The following is a 14,699-nucleotide window of genomic DNA, read 5'->3' on the forward strand; positions in this document are numbered from 1 at the left end:
GAGACCATTACAAAAACAGAATTATGTTCCCTTTCCTCTCAATCAGGGGAATTTGAAGTAGGATTGATGAAATCCTGGAAATCATAAGCAAAAATGTCATTTCTGCATTTTTATGGCCACAGGGTCCTGTGTTTTCATCAGATTCTTGAAGATATCACAGAGCCCAACAATGTTAAGAATCTCTGCTTTGAATCCATGTGCTTTCACCCAGCTCTGTGGTACAAGGCACCCTGCCCCTGGGGCAATCTGTCTGTGGTCCCTGCAAAGATGATAAACCCACATCAGAGACACTCACTCTTCTGCATGTCAGTGGACTCCACTGCCAGCTCTTCCTCCACAATGACGTCACTCTCGCCATCTTCAAGATTCATTTCTGTCTCATCTAGAACACTGTCTTCTTCCTCTTCCTCCTCCTCATCTTCCTTGGAGACATCCTTTAATGTGGCAAGTAGTCTGTTGTAACCAGAAACTTGTTCTGGTTCACTCTATGCTTCACTTTCAGAACTTGAAGTATCTATAAACTCTCCGACTAAAAGGAAAATGGGGATTTTAAAAACAAAAATTATACTGTTCTTGTTGCTACCCCACGACTATCATCAGGTCCACAGTGGAACCAAGTTCAGACTTTTCTAGATAAAAACTAGCTTTTCTGCAAATATCCAGTCCTATCTATTCAACCAGACCGAGCACCAAATTTGTTTCAAACAGCTAATCTAGCTATGATTCTAGAAGCGCTTCCTCTTCTTTGAACTGCTCATGTTCCACATGGGAAGACAGCAAACTAAACACATGGAGCTTTAGGTTATAAGGTGATCTAACCTATGTGTCAGACATTTGGCACCTTTAAAGGAGCAACAGGAAAACTTACAACAAAAAAGTGTACTTTATTTCTGAGTCTGTGGTAATGAAATAAGACCTTTGATGATTTTGCACTCTACTTTATGTTAAGCAAACATGACATTCCATCTTAGGATTCACCAAGAGCCCTCTGGTAAGCCTCCTTAACAGGTTCTAACAGGCTAATCTCTCAGGACAGTTTCATACTCTATACTATATTAGTTATCACAATGGCATTTTAACAGACATCTGCACTTAAAACTAAGCAATATTACTAAAGTATAGCTTACAACTAAAATCAAAGAGAGTGGAAATGTAGCCAAACTTTACTACCATATATAATCTTAAAAGTAACAGTCCAGAATCTACTATCATAAAGAAGGATAAAGCATTACCAGTTGACAAGTCTGTGGTTTTGCTTCCTTTCTGGAAACCCTGAGAAGAAACAGGCAATGTTAAACTTTAACTACTAGTATGTAGCAATTAGGAAAAGTCTAATGATACAACTTTAAATGAACATGGCAGACTATACCGTTATAACTACATTATATCTATTGTCAAGTAAAAACTCCATATGCATTTGGACAGGTTTTGGAAGGATATGCCAAATAGATAATAAGAGACGAATGAAAAAGTCTAACAAGACCACATGACAAATACTACAGTCACACAGTAACAGGCTCTCATCCAAAAGACGGGAAATTTTGGCAAATAAAAGCCCTCGGGGTTCACCTTTTCTAGTAAATTTCTTAAGTAGACTATCCCTCTAACTGTTGATAAAGCAGCCCAAAGGGGTGGGATGAGCACTAAGATCATAACTGAGAGTCTGGACACTTAGAGAGGAACCCACAACTACCCAAACATTAGTTTCCTCATGGTCATTGAATAGATAGGTGATGTCGAGGGTCCCAAGCAATTCTTTTTTTATTTTTTTTAACTTCTTTATTTATTTTGGCCTGCTATGGGTCTTCGTTGCTGCGCCCGGGCTTTCTCTAGTTGCGGCGAGAGGTGGCTTCTCTTGTTGCGGAGCAGGGGCTCTAGGCTCGTGGGCATCAGTAGTTGCACCACACCGGCTCAGTAGTTGTGGCTCGCGGGCTCTAGAGTGCAGGCTCAATAGTTGTGGCGCACGGGCTTACTTGCACCGCGGCATGTGGGATCTTCCCGGACCAGGGCTCGAACCCCTGTCCCCTCCCTTGGCAGGCGGATTCTTAACCACTGCACCACCAGGGAAGCCCCCAAGCAATTCTTTAAAAACATAGAAAACGAACACAAGCTTATAAAATCTCTGCCCAGTCGCCACACAGGAGGCGTGCCGTCTAGCATAAAACTACAGGCTCAACAAAGGGTAGGAAGACCGGCGAAGAACCCCATCTCAGGCGGGAAGCCGCCAGGATCCCCGGGCGAGCTAGGCCGGCGCCGGGGCAGCGTGGCACGCGGCGGGAGCTGCCCTGTCACTACCCCCGGGGCACCGGCGGACCAAACGCGGGGACACGCGGGCTCCCACCGGGAAAGGACGCCGGCAGCGCCGGTCCCAGCCTCGCCTCTCCATACCTGTCATAGAAGGGATGCTCCTCGCCGAAATCCCTTAGATGCTTCTTCTGCTTTTTAGTTAGGGAGTTGAGCAGCTGGCTCTGGCTCCGGCTCCGGCTCCGGCTCCCGCGTTTGCCCATGGGGAAGACGTCAAGTCAGCCAACCTCCAAGAATCGCGTTTTTCACCTGGCAGTCGTCTCCTCAACCCACTCACGCGGGATTGCCAACGGCGCTTTACGGCGGAAGCAGGGTGCCATAAAGCAGACCCGCTTTACGTCGCGCTTGTACGACAGGCGTGGCTGTGAGAATCAGCCTGCATAAACGTGTAGTAACTGAGATGGTTGAATGCAGTGCCTTTCTATTATGCCATAATACAAATACCAACTAACATTTAAGGCTGCCGGTGCATCTCAATTCATCCTCACAACAGTAAACAAATAGGCCTTGTTAATAAGCCTGATATTGGAGATGAGAAAGCTGATGCTTACAAAAGCTTACACACACACTAGCAAGAGAGGAGATGGAAACCTAATTCTCTCTGATGCGACCACAGGCTTTTCCCACTAGGATCTGCCACGTGCGTGTGCTATGTGAAGAATGAGGACGCAAGGCTGAGACTCCCGCCCTTACCCTACCCCCTCATTTTCTGAAAGTATTGCAAGGGCCCTTGGTAACACATCTGTTCTGGCATTTTTCATGTTATAAAAGCAAAAACACATCCAGAGAGGTAAAGTGACTTTCCTAAATCACCCGGAGAGTCGATGTTAGAGAAAGCAGTAAAACTCAATAAAGTGTCTCAAAACTGAATTGGGGCAAATTGGGATGGAAAACTTTTAAAGGGTAAGTAACTTTTCTATATCTGGCTCGTGGTGGTGGTTACACCTGGTATACAATTACCAAAATTAATCAAACTGTACCTTTGAAATTGGTACATTTTAATGCAAGTAAATAATAATCTCACTAAACCAAGAGGTAAAAACAGCGCAACTGGACTTAATACTCTAGAGACAGGCAGAGTGTGCAGGGATACTTAAAAACCACAGGATAGGGCTTCCCTGATGGCGCAGTGGTTGAGAGTCCACCTGCCGAGGCAGGGGACGCGGGTTCATGCCCCAGTCCGGGAAGATCCCACATGCCGCGAAGCGGCTGGACCCGTGAGCCATGGCCGCTGAGCCTGTGCGTCCGGAGCCTGTGCTCCGCAACGGGAGAGGCCACAACAGTGAGAGGCCCGCGTACCGAAAACAAACAAACAAACAAAACATGAAAAAGTCTCCAAAGTCTTTTGGAGGTGGGCAGCATCAGTAGCGAATCGGCTGCTCCAGGAAGGCGTCGGAAAGGAAGATTTAATGTCCTTGTCACCCATACAGACATCACCGTGATTTCGCTGAAGTCCAAATCGGTTCACATAACCCCCTTGCTTGAAATCCTTTAAGGGTTCCTCACCTTACATGGGATTGGGCCTCAATGCCCCAGCAAGGCATGCAAGGCCTTTAGTGGGCTGAATCCTCACCTGTCCGTCTCTCCAACCTCTCTACTCCCACCCACCCACCTCAGCAACAGGGTCCACAGACAGTTCTCCAAACACATCTTTCCACCTTGCTCATGCTATTCCCTCTCCCTGGAACCTTCTTTCCCAGGAAACCCTGACTCAGTGCATCCTCTGTGCAACTCCCCATGACCTTTCCTCTCTCCTCCACAGAAAGAGGAGCTTCTTTATCTTCTGGGTTCCTAAAACCCTTTGTAGACACCCTTCTAATCTAGCCCATGACAACATAATTATTTGTTCATTGCTTTGTCTCCCCCAACTAGACTATGAGGTCTTTCAAGGGGAAAGCCTGAGGTCTGAGCTTTTTAAATCATTAATGCCTAACATTATGACAGGAACATGGTAACTGTTTAGAAAATGTTTGATAAATGAATGAAGGTTTGCCTGCTAAGCCTCTGCCAGAAAAATGTGAAAAACAGAATGTAGTTACACCAACATTCCACTAGAGAGAGGGAGGTAAAACTTTATCCCCTCTAGTGTAGCATTTTAGCCTTGTTCTCAGTCAGGTGAATATAATCTTTTTTTTTTTTTTTTTTTTTTTTTTTTTTTTTTTGCGGTACGCGGACCTCTCACTGTTGTGGCCTCTCCCGTTGCGGAGCACAGGCTCCGGATGTGCAGGCTCAGCGGCCATGGGTCACAGGCCCAGCCGCTCCGCGGCATGTGGGATCTTCCTGGCCCGGGGCACAAACCCGTGTCCCCTGCATCGGCAGGCGGACTCTCAACCACTGCGCCACCAGGGAAGCCCCAGGTGAATATAATCTGATAAAATATTTCAGTTTTAGGCTAGGCCTAATATAAAACAACCTCTGATAAGCTTGAGGAAACATAATTATTACAGGTCACTCTATGCCAGTCTCTGGGTTTCACAATGGATAGTTCTTCTGGGTACAGATGAATAGAAAGTGAATGAATAGGCACTATATATAATATGAATAGGCACTATATATAATAGTGTTTTACATTTTCAAGTTATGTAGAGTGCATTGAAATGCATTACAAAGCTTTTCTCTTTTCAGACATAATCTCGTTATCTAAAACATGCTCCACCTAGAAAGCTCATTGCTCCTTACCCAATAAACGCTGTGGAATCCGATGACTACCCAGCTCTCTAATTTCCTGTTGCCCTATATCCCTCATACCCTGTCTTGAACACACACACATGCTGTTCATGAAGTCAGCTGAAACAACTCATACAGCCTAAAATCTAGAATCTAGATTAATCTCAAGTTCAATACCGATGTTCAATGAGCGTGACAGGCTGACAAACGCTCAAAGGCAGCAGATGACCCTCCCCCCTGGCCCCCAACCCCCATCAGCACCAAAACCCTGACTGAGCTGCTTCCTTAGCACCCAGCATCTATCAGTTTAGCATTCATCACAGTGTATCGTCAGAGTCTGCATACGTATCCATACCTGGATGGGCTGAGAGCTCCTTGCAGAGGCTGGAATGGATCTTATTCTTCCCCCAGCCTCAGCTACTAGCACAGCACCTGGCACGTGGTGTTTAGTACATTTTTTTTTAATGAATAAACAAGCTCATTTCATTATACAGGTAGCGAGAGACTGATTTCTGCCAGCCCTCTCAGGAAGAGGCTGGATGGCTTTGGGGTGTTCACAGTCATGTATGCATACATGTGGTGGAGGAGACTGTCTGATTTGAGGCATCTAGGAGGAGACAGATGTGTGGGTGCACACACACCTTCCCCAGAATCTTCCCAAGTCAGTAGCTGAGGTGTCAGAGCTTTCATAATTAGAGAGTCATACCTTTGGATTATTTATGGCTCCCTGTCAACATATCTTGAACACATGTGCCCTTGTTACCACTTATATTATCACATAAATTTCAAAACTCAAACTTCCCCAGCATCTGATCTGTATCCTCAAATTGTGCTCCTTCCCCACCTTCCCATTCCTGCTGTGTTGAGAATCTCAGATAGACTCCTGTTTACTTTCTGTCGTTTGTATTAGGACATAGTTTGTCTTTTCAAATACATCACTATATGTCAAATAAGCGCTTTCAAATCATGTACACCATAATACTTGCAAGGGATTAAAACATCAATTTGTATAATTCCATGAGTTCATAATGATACTAAAAATTTTAAAAAAAACTTGATTGGTCAACATTAGAAGATCCAGTGAATTGACTCCTTGTGTTGAAAATTAGTAAATGAAGGGAGAGACTCAAGCATTTCTTCTGCTTTTCCTATACAAACAGTACCACTGGGTAAGCAAAATTTAGGGGAAGGAAAAGCTTGCTTTCATAGAAATAGTCCAGCAAGTAAGTGAAGAAGAAATGATAGAATTAGAATATCACCTCATGATAGAATTAGAATGTGACCTCTAATGAATTAACGAATTTAGACATTGACTACCAATGACTGGTAACATCACAAAATGAAAGACAACCAGACGGTATACGCCTCCTGATGGAAGTCTAAAATATCAGCTATAATGAAATCTGATCAAAGTTCTAAATCCCACAATGTATTCGCGAGAGACACAGAGAACAGCAGAACATGTTCAACTAACAGTGTAAAAAAAAAAAAAAAGACGACATTTATAAGACAATCAGAAATCTGAATACTGACTGGTTACATGATGATATTAAATAATTGTTATCATCTTTTTTTAGGTGAAATAGTGCCATTGTAGCTATGTTAAAGAAAGAACCCTTATCTTTTAGATATTTAGAAATAAATATTTACAGCTAAAATAATACAATGTCTGGGATTTGCTTCAAAAATAATACAGGGGCGGGAGGTAGGGGTAGTGGGTGGGCATACCTTGCATTGAAGCCGAGGGATGGGAACATGGGAGTGTATTATACTGTTTTGTCTACTTTTGTATATACTTGAAATTTTCCAAAGAAAAAGTTTTTTTTTTTTTTTTTTTTTTTTTTTTTTGCGGTATGCGGGCCTCTCACTGTTGTGGCCTCTCCCGCCGCGGAGCACAGGCTCCGGACGCGCAGGCTCAGCGGCCACGGCCCACGGGCCCAGCCGCTCCGCGGCATATGGGATCCTCCCAGACCAGGGCACGAACCCGTGTCCCCTGCATCGGCAGGCGGACTCTCAACCACTGCGCCACCAGGGAGGCCCTAAAGAAAAAGTTTTTAATAAAGAAAAACTAACACTTTTCTGAATATTCTGACCATCTTGTCTTAAGGGACAGCCACCCCCCTCCCACCCCTTGAGATCGTTATCCTAGGGAGTCTCCCCGAATTGAAAGTACCCAAGTAACATTAATTCATCAGCCTCTCTTTACAAACTAGTATAAAAGATTATTTCCTGGATTGTTTTTACCCCAGAAAATACTGAGTCCCTGAGGGCAAAGGGCAAAGAAAACCCTGCAGGAGGGAAAAGGAAGGGCTGAGCGTGAGAAGAAGAAAGGGAAGAACAAATTTTGCCTTTATTACAATTTTCCCAGGGCCTTCACTGGTTGGCACATGCATCTTCTTTGTGTGGGTTTTACTAAGAGAACTTTCACTGGAGGCATGAAAAATATGTTTCAATTCCGAACTCTCAGGTTAAAATTTCACAAAGCATCCCCTTTTATGTTGTCAAAGGCTAATATAAATATTTTCAGAAGCGGGCTCAGTGAGCCAATGATGAGAGCACTTGGGTGAAGCTAGGGCACAGTTGTGTCTGAACCTGGGAACAGTCTAGAGCTGTCCATAGGACTACAGTGACATGGAAAGCAGGAGAGAGTAAAGAGTCACATCAAGTGCTCAAGAGTATAGCTTTTTATAGCAGATCTCTGGAAGAACACCAAGAAACTGGTTTCCTCTGGGGAGGGAAGCTGGGGCACTTGGAATAGGGTGGGAGGAGAAAAAACATTGTATGACTTTATTGTCATAGCCAGGTTATACTGTGGTTAGTGCCTTAGTATGTATGATGACATTTGCAAGCAGCCTTTTGTTTACGTAAGTGACTGTACTTTTTATCTTGAAATGAGACAGAAGACACATGTCTGTTTGTTTCTGGGTTCCTTGGCTGGGCCATCTGCTGGCACTACCTGCTGTTTGCACATTTTCTTGATACTCCCTCCCCTTGCCTCCGTATGCCACCCTAAGCTCCCAGAATCTAATTAGGAGTAGATGGTCCCCAGGACGACAAAACTAGGATTTTAATAGTTGTAGTGCGACTTCTATAGGTGTGACATGGTATTGGACAAAGCTCCAATTCTCTCACAGACACTCCTCTAATAGCAGAGGCAGTGAACACTATCTTTGATGGCTCCTATTTTACCTTAAATATTCAGGTGAATTCTGTGGTTTATGATTGACATTGTAAGTTACTATTAGAAAAAAAGTGTCTCTGTGTTTATCGTTTGTTTCTTGTTTTGTTTTTTCGGTACGCGGGCCTCTCACTGTTGTGGCCTCTCCCGTTGCGGAGCACAGGCTCCGGACGCACAGGCTCAGCGGCCATGGCTCACGAGCTTAGCCGCTCCGCGGCACGGGGGACCTTCCCGACCTGGGGCACGAACCCGCGTCCCCTGCCTCGGCAGGTGGACTCTCAACCACTGCGCCATCAGGGAAGCCCTATCCTGTGGTTTTTAAGTATCCCTGCACACTCTGCCTGTCTCTAGAGTATTAAGTCCAGTTGCGCTGTTTTTACCTCTTTGTTTATTGAGATTATTATTTACTTGCATTAAAATGTACCAATTTCAAAGGTACAGTTTGATTAATTTTGGTAATTGTATACCAGGTGTAACCACCACCACGACCCAGATATAGAAAAGTTACTTACCCTTTAAAAGTTTTCCATCCCAATTTGCCCCAATTCAGTTTTGAGACACTTTATTGAGTTTTACTGCTTTCTCTAACATCGACTCTCCGGGTGATTTAGGAAAGTCACTTTACCTCTCTGGATGTGTTTTTGCTTTTATAACATGAAAAATGCCAGAACAGATGTGTTACCAAGGGCCCTTGCAATACTTTCAGAAAATGAGGGGGTAGGGTAAGGGCGGGAATCTCAGCCTTGCGTCCTCATTCTTCACATAGCACACGCACGTGGCAGATCCTAGTGGGAAAAGCCTGTGGTCGCATCAGAGAGAATTAGGTTTCCATCTCCTCTCTTGCTAGTGTGTGTGTAAGCTTTTGTAAGCATCAGCTTTCTCATCTCCAATATCAGGCTTATTAACAAGGCCTATTTGTTTACTGTTGTGAGGATGAATTGAGATGCACCGGCAGCCTTAAATGTTAGTTGGTATTTGTATTATGGCATAATAGAAAGGCACTGCATTCAACCATCTCAGTTACTACACGTTTATGCAGGCTGATTCTCACAGCCACGCCTGTCGTACAAGCGCGACGTAAAGCGGGTCTGCTTTATGGCACCCTGCTTCCGCCGTAAAGCGCCGTTGGCAATCTCGCGTGAGTGGGTTGAGGAGACGACTGCCAGGTGAAAAACGCGATTCTTGGAGGTTGGCTGACTTGACGTCTTCCCCATGGGCAAACGCGGGAGCCGGAGCCGGAGCCGGAGCCAGAGCCAGCTGCTCAACTCCCTAACTAAAAGGCAGAAGAAGCATCTAAGGGATTTCGGCGAGGAGCATCCCTTCTATGACAGGTATGGAGAGCCGAGGCTGGGACCGGCGCTGCCGGCGTCCTTTCCCGGTGGGAGCCCGCGTGTCCCCGCGTTTGGTCCGCCGGTGCCCCGGGGGTAGTGACAGGGCAGCTCCCGCCGCGTGCCACGCTGCCCCGGCGCCGGCCTAGCTCGCCCGGGGATCCTGGCGGCTTCCCGCCTGAGATGGGGTTCTTCGCCGGTCTTCCTACCCTTTGTTGAGCCTGTAGTTTTATGCTAGACGGCACGTCTCCTGTGTGGCGACTGGGCAGAGATTTTATAAGCTTGTGTTCGTTTTCTATGTTTTTAAAGAATTGCTTGGGGGCTTCCCTGGTGGTGCAGTGGTTAAGAATCCGCCTGCCAACGGAGGGGACAGGGGTTCGAGCCCTGGTCCGGGAAGATCCCACATGCCGCGGTGCAAGTAAGCCCGTGCGCCACAACTATTGAGCCTGCACTCTAGAGCCCGCGAGCCACAACTACTGAGCCAGGGTGGTGCAACTACTGATGCCCACGAGCCTAGAGCCCCTGCTCCGCAACAAGAGAAGCCACCTCTCGCCGCAACTAGAGAAAGCCCGGGCGCAGCAACGAAGACCCATAGCAGGCAAAAATAAATAAATAAGTTAAAAAAAATAAAAAAAGAATTGCTTGGGACCCTCGACATCACCTATCTATTCAATGACCATGAGGAAACTAATGTTTGGGTAGTTGTGGGTTCCTCTCTAAGTGTCCAGACTCTCAGTTATGATCTTAGTGCTCATCCCACCCCTTTGGGCTGCTTTATCAACAGTTAGAGGGATAGTCTACTTAAGAAATTTGCTAGAAAAGGTGAACCCCGAGGGCTTTTATTTGCCAAAATTTCCCGTCTTTTGGATGAGAGCCTGTTACTGTGTGACTGTAGTATTTGTCATGTGGTCTTGTTAGACTTTTTCATTCGTCTCTTATTATCTATTTGGCATATCCTTCCAAGACCTGTCCAAATGCATATGGAGTTTTTACTTGACAATAGATATAATGTAGTTATAACGGTATAGTCTGCCATGTTCATTTAAAGTTGTATCATTAGACTTTTCCTAATTGCTACATACTAGTAGTTAAAGTTTAACATTGCCTGTTTCTTCTCAGGGTTTCCAGAAAGGAAGCAAAACCACAGACTTGTCAACTGGTAATGCTTTATCCTTCTTTATGATAGTAGATTCTGGACTGTTACTTTTAAGATTATATATGGTAGTAAAGTTTGGCTACATTTCCACTCTCTTTGATTTTAGTTGTAAGCTATACTTTAGTAATATTGCTTAGTTTTAAGTGCAGATGTCTGTTAAAATGCCATTGTGATAACTAATATAGTATAGAGTATGAAACTGTCCTGAGAGATTAGCCTGTTAGAACCTGTTAAGGAGGCTTACCAGAGGGCTCTTGGTGAATCCTAAGAGGGAATGTCATGTTTGCTTAACATAAAGTAGAGTGCAAAATCATCAAAGGTCTTATTTCATTACCACAGACTCAGAAATAAAGTACACTTTTTTGTTGTAAGTTTTCCTGTTGCTCCTTTAAAGGTGCCAAATGTCTGACACATAGGTTAGATCACCTTATAACCTAAAGCTCCATGTGTTTAGTTTGCTGTCTTCCCATGTGGAACATGAGCAGTTCAAAGAAGAGGAAGCGCTTCTAGAATCATAGCTAGATTAGCTGTTTGAAACAAATTTGGTGCTCGGTCTGGTTGAATAGATAGGACTGGATATTTGCAGAAAAGCTAGTTTTTATCTAGAAAAGTCTGAACTTGGTTCCACTGTGGGCCTGATGATAGTCGTGGGGTAGCAACAGGAACAGTATAATTTTTGTTTTTAAAATCCCCATTTTCCTTTTAGTCGGAGAGTTTATAGATACTTCAAGTTCTGAAAGTGAAGCATAGAGTGAACCAGAACAAGTTTCTGGTTACAACAGACTACTTGCCACATTAAAGGATGTCTCCAAGGAAGATGAGGAGGAGGAAGAGGAAGAAGACAGTGTTCTAGATGAGACAGAAATGAATCTTGAAGATGGCGAGAGTGACGTCATTGTGGAGGAAGAGCTGGCAGTGGAGTCCACTGACATGCAGAAGAGTGAGTGTCTCTGATGTGGGTTTATCATCTTTGCAGGGACCACAGACAGATTGCCCCAGGGGCAGGGTGCCTTGTACCACAGAGCTGGGTGAAAGCACATGGATTCAAAGCAGAGATTCTTAACATTGTTGGGCTCTGTGATATCTTCAAGAATCTGATGAAAACAGGACCCTGTGGCCATAAAAATGCAGAAATGACATTTTTGCTTATGATTTCCAGGATTTCATCAATCCTACTTCAAATTCCCCTGATTGAGAGGAAAGGGAACATAATTCTGTTTTTGTAATGGTCTCAATTTATGAAAGAGATGATTGTTCCTGCCTTAGAGGAACCAAGTTGAATGGAAGATAGACATAAAATATACAAAACTTTTCAAGCATCCAATCTGAATGGAACCGATAAATATAAGGTGTTAAAGAGATGCAAAGTGGTCACATGCTGCCAGGGTAGATGAGGGGAGGCTTCAGAGAAGAGCTGGGACTGAAAGCTTAAAGGAACTCTGTCTCACTCAGACGTCTAGGTGACTATTTTTTTAAAAATTATTATTAATTAATTTATTTTTGGCTGCATTGTGTCTTTGTTGCAGTGCGCCGGCTTCTCACTGTGGTGGCTTCTCTTGTTGTGGAGCATGGGCTCTAGGCACGTGGGCTTCGGTAGTTGTGGCACACGGGCTCAGTAGTTGTGGCTCACGGGCTCTAGAGCACAGGCTCTGTAGTTGTGGCGCACGGGCTTAGTTGCTCGGCGGCATGTGGGATCTTCCCAGACTAGGGCTTGAAACCACGTCCCCTGCATTAGCAGGCGAATTCTTAACCACTGTGCCACCAGGGAAGTCCCCATAGGTGACTTTTTAATTTAACTTTAAAATCAACTTTATTGAAGTATGAATTACATTCAACGAGGTGTACCCGTTTTAAGCATGTAATTTGATAAGTCTTGACAAATGTGTATATCTATATTGTCATCGCCAAAGTCAAGATACAGAACACTTCCAATACCTGCAAAAAGTTCCTTCTTGTCCTTTTACAGTCAGTTTCCCAGGCCTGGCATCAGGCAACCACTGACATGCTTTCTTTCACTATGTATTAGTGTTTCCTATTCTAGAAATTCATATGAATGGAAGCATACAACAAGTACCCTTTTGCACGTGGCTTCTTTGGCTCCTCATGTTGTTGTGACTCATCCGTGTAGCTCATATTAGTAATTCATTTCTTTTTATTACTGGAATAGTAGTCCATTGTCTGAATATATGTGGGTAACTTTTTATATTCTATTATCTTAATGCCTACTTGCCTTACTGTATTTTTTTCTATACTTTGAGGTGTCACACACCATTCTTAGTATTTTCATTCATCACTTGGACTCGGATAAAAAAATCGTCGCCTCAGACTTAGGGATTGTTTTAATTTTGTTGGTTTTCCAGTTTTCTTTCATGTTTTAGGTTTTTAAAAATGAAAAGTTTGGCTTTTTAAATTATAAAAGTAATATATATTTACTGTAAAAATTTAAGAGGGTAATATAGTTAACATATATCTCCTCCACCGTGGGATGAACACCTTTAACATTTTATAGAACCTTCCAGACTACTTTTTTATGGATATATGAGTGAATATATGTTTGTATGTGCATAATGGCCTCATACATTTCTGTAAGTTACTTTTTTCTTTAATAATATAACGTGTGTAACTGTGGGTTACTGCAGCTAGAACCCTGGTGTCCAAACTCCCAGGCCAAATCTCCTTCTACTACATTACACTACCATGGGGAGGTTTAAAAAAGAAAGGGAAAGTATGAAGGGTGATTTTTTCCATAAATTAAATCAACTTGAAAAGGCGCATTTGGAAAGTCAGAGAGTACTGATATTGTTAGAAAGAAGAAAGGTTTAAAAGCTGGTTAAATCTCATTCAAAAAAAAATCCATATGTACCACATTGTAAAAAAGAGAAGGAAGACGGCATTCATGATTACTGGGCTGGCAGGGTAGGGGACAGTTGCATGCTGGGGGTGACTCTCGTACTGGCTCTTCCACTCTTCACACTTGTGCTCGGCCAGGACCAGGGACCGCTGAGGGAGATCAGAGGAGAGGGTGGTGCCTTGGGGGTTCCGGGGAGTTGTGCAGCTGGCTCCCTTGCCACCCAGACTGCCCCAGGGTTCCCAGCCCCAAGGATTATGGAGCATCCCCACACCTGTTTGCTCTGCAGTTGCTGTTCTGCAACACATTTTCTCCTCCAGCACTTTCTGCAGTGTCTCCTTGGCCTTCTGCTCATGGCTGTTTTTCTGGTCTTGTATCTGTAATAGCAACTTATTCATTCCCCAAGAAGTGTATTTCTGTAAATTTGAGGCAATTCAACAAATACACATTGACCAACTGTGTGCTAAAGCCTGAGCAGGGATACAGAAATGAAAAGAAATTGGTCCTTGCCCACAGGGCAGAGACGTCAGTAATCTGGTGGACCTTCTTCCAGGCTGGAGGCAGGCAGGGAGAGTCCCTCAGGTGATGTGAGAGGTGAGTGGGGATAAAAAACTGCCCTGGGCATGCTGGGCCTCCTCCCCTAGGCCTTCCACAGGCATTTGAACTCCGACATTTCCAAAGGGAAATCATCTTTCTAAACCTGCTCCTATCTCAGTGGCCAGCATCACCCCCCACCCAGTCTCCCAAACCCTAAACCAGGGAATCATCCTTGATTTCTCTCTCACCTTCTTCAAGGACTCAGTTCCTCATCAAGCTCTGTCAAGTCAGCGTCTTTAACGGCTCCTTCGTTACCTGTATCCTCTATCCCTACTGCCACCTCCTTAGTTCAGACCCTAGTGACACTATTATATGGATTATATAGAGACTATGTATTATCTTCATGCCTTGCCTCCCTTCAAACCCTTTTCAGTCCTGCAGCTAGAGGGTTCTTTCTAAAACTTAAATCTGATCCCATCACAACCTGCTTAAATCTCTCAGTGGTTCTCAGTGTTCTAAGAATCAGGTCCAAACTCCTTGGCATGGTTCCTACTTACAAGCCCAGACTTTCATCTCATGCTGCCTCCACGCAAGCTGAACTGCTTGTAGGTCCCCTAAGCACTGTGCTTTTCAGCCTCTGCCTTTGCCCATAAAGCTTCTTCTGCTTAGAGTATCTTGACC

This window comes from Mesoplodon bidens, assembly GCF_964165515.1.
Source record: "Mesoplodon bidens genome assembly, contig: HAP1_SCAFFOLD_238, whole genome shotgun sequence".
Classification (NCBI taxonomy): domain Eukaryota; kingdom Metazoa; phylum Chordata; class Mammalia; order Artiodactyla; family Ziphiidae; genus Mesoplodon; species Mesoplodon bidens.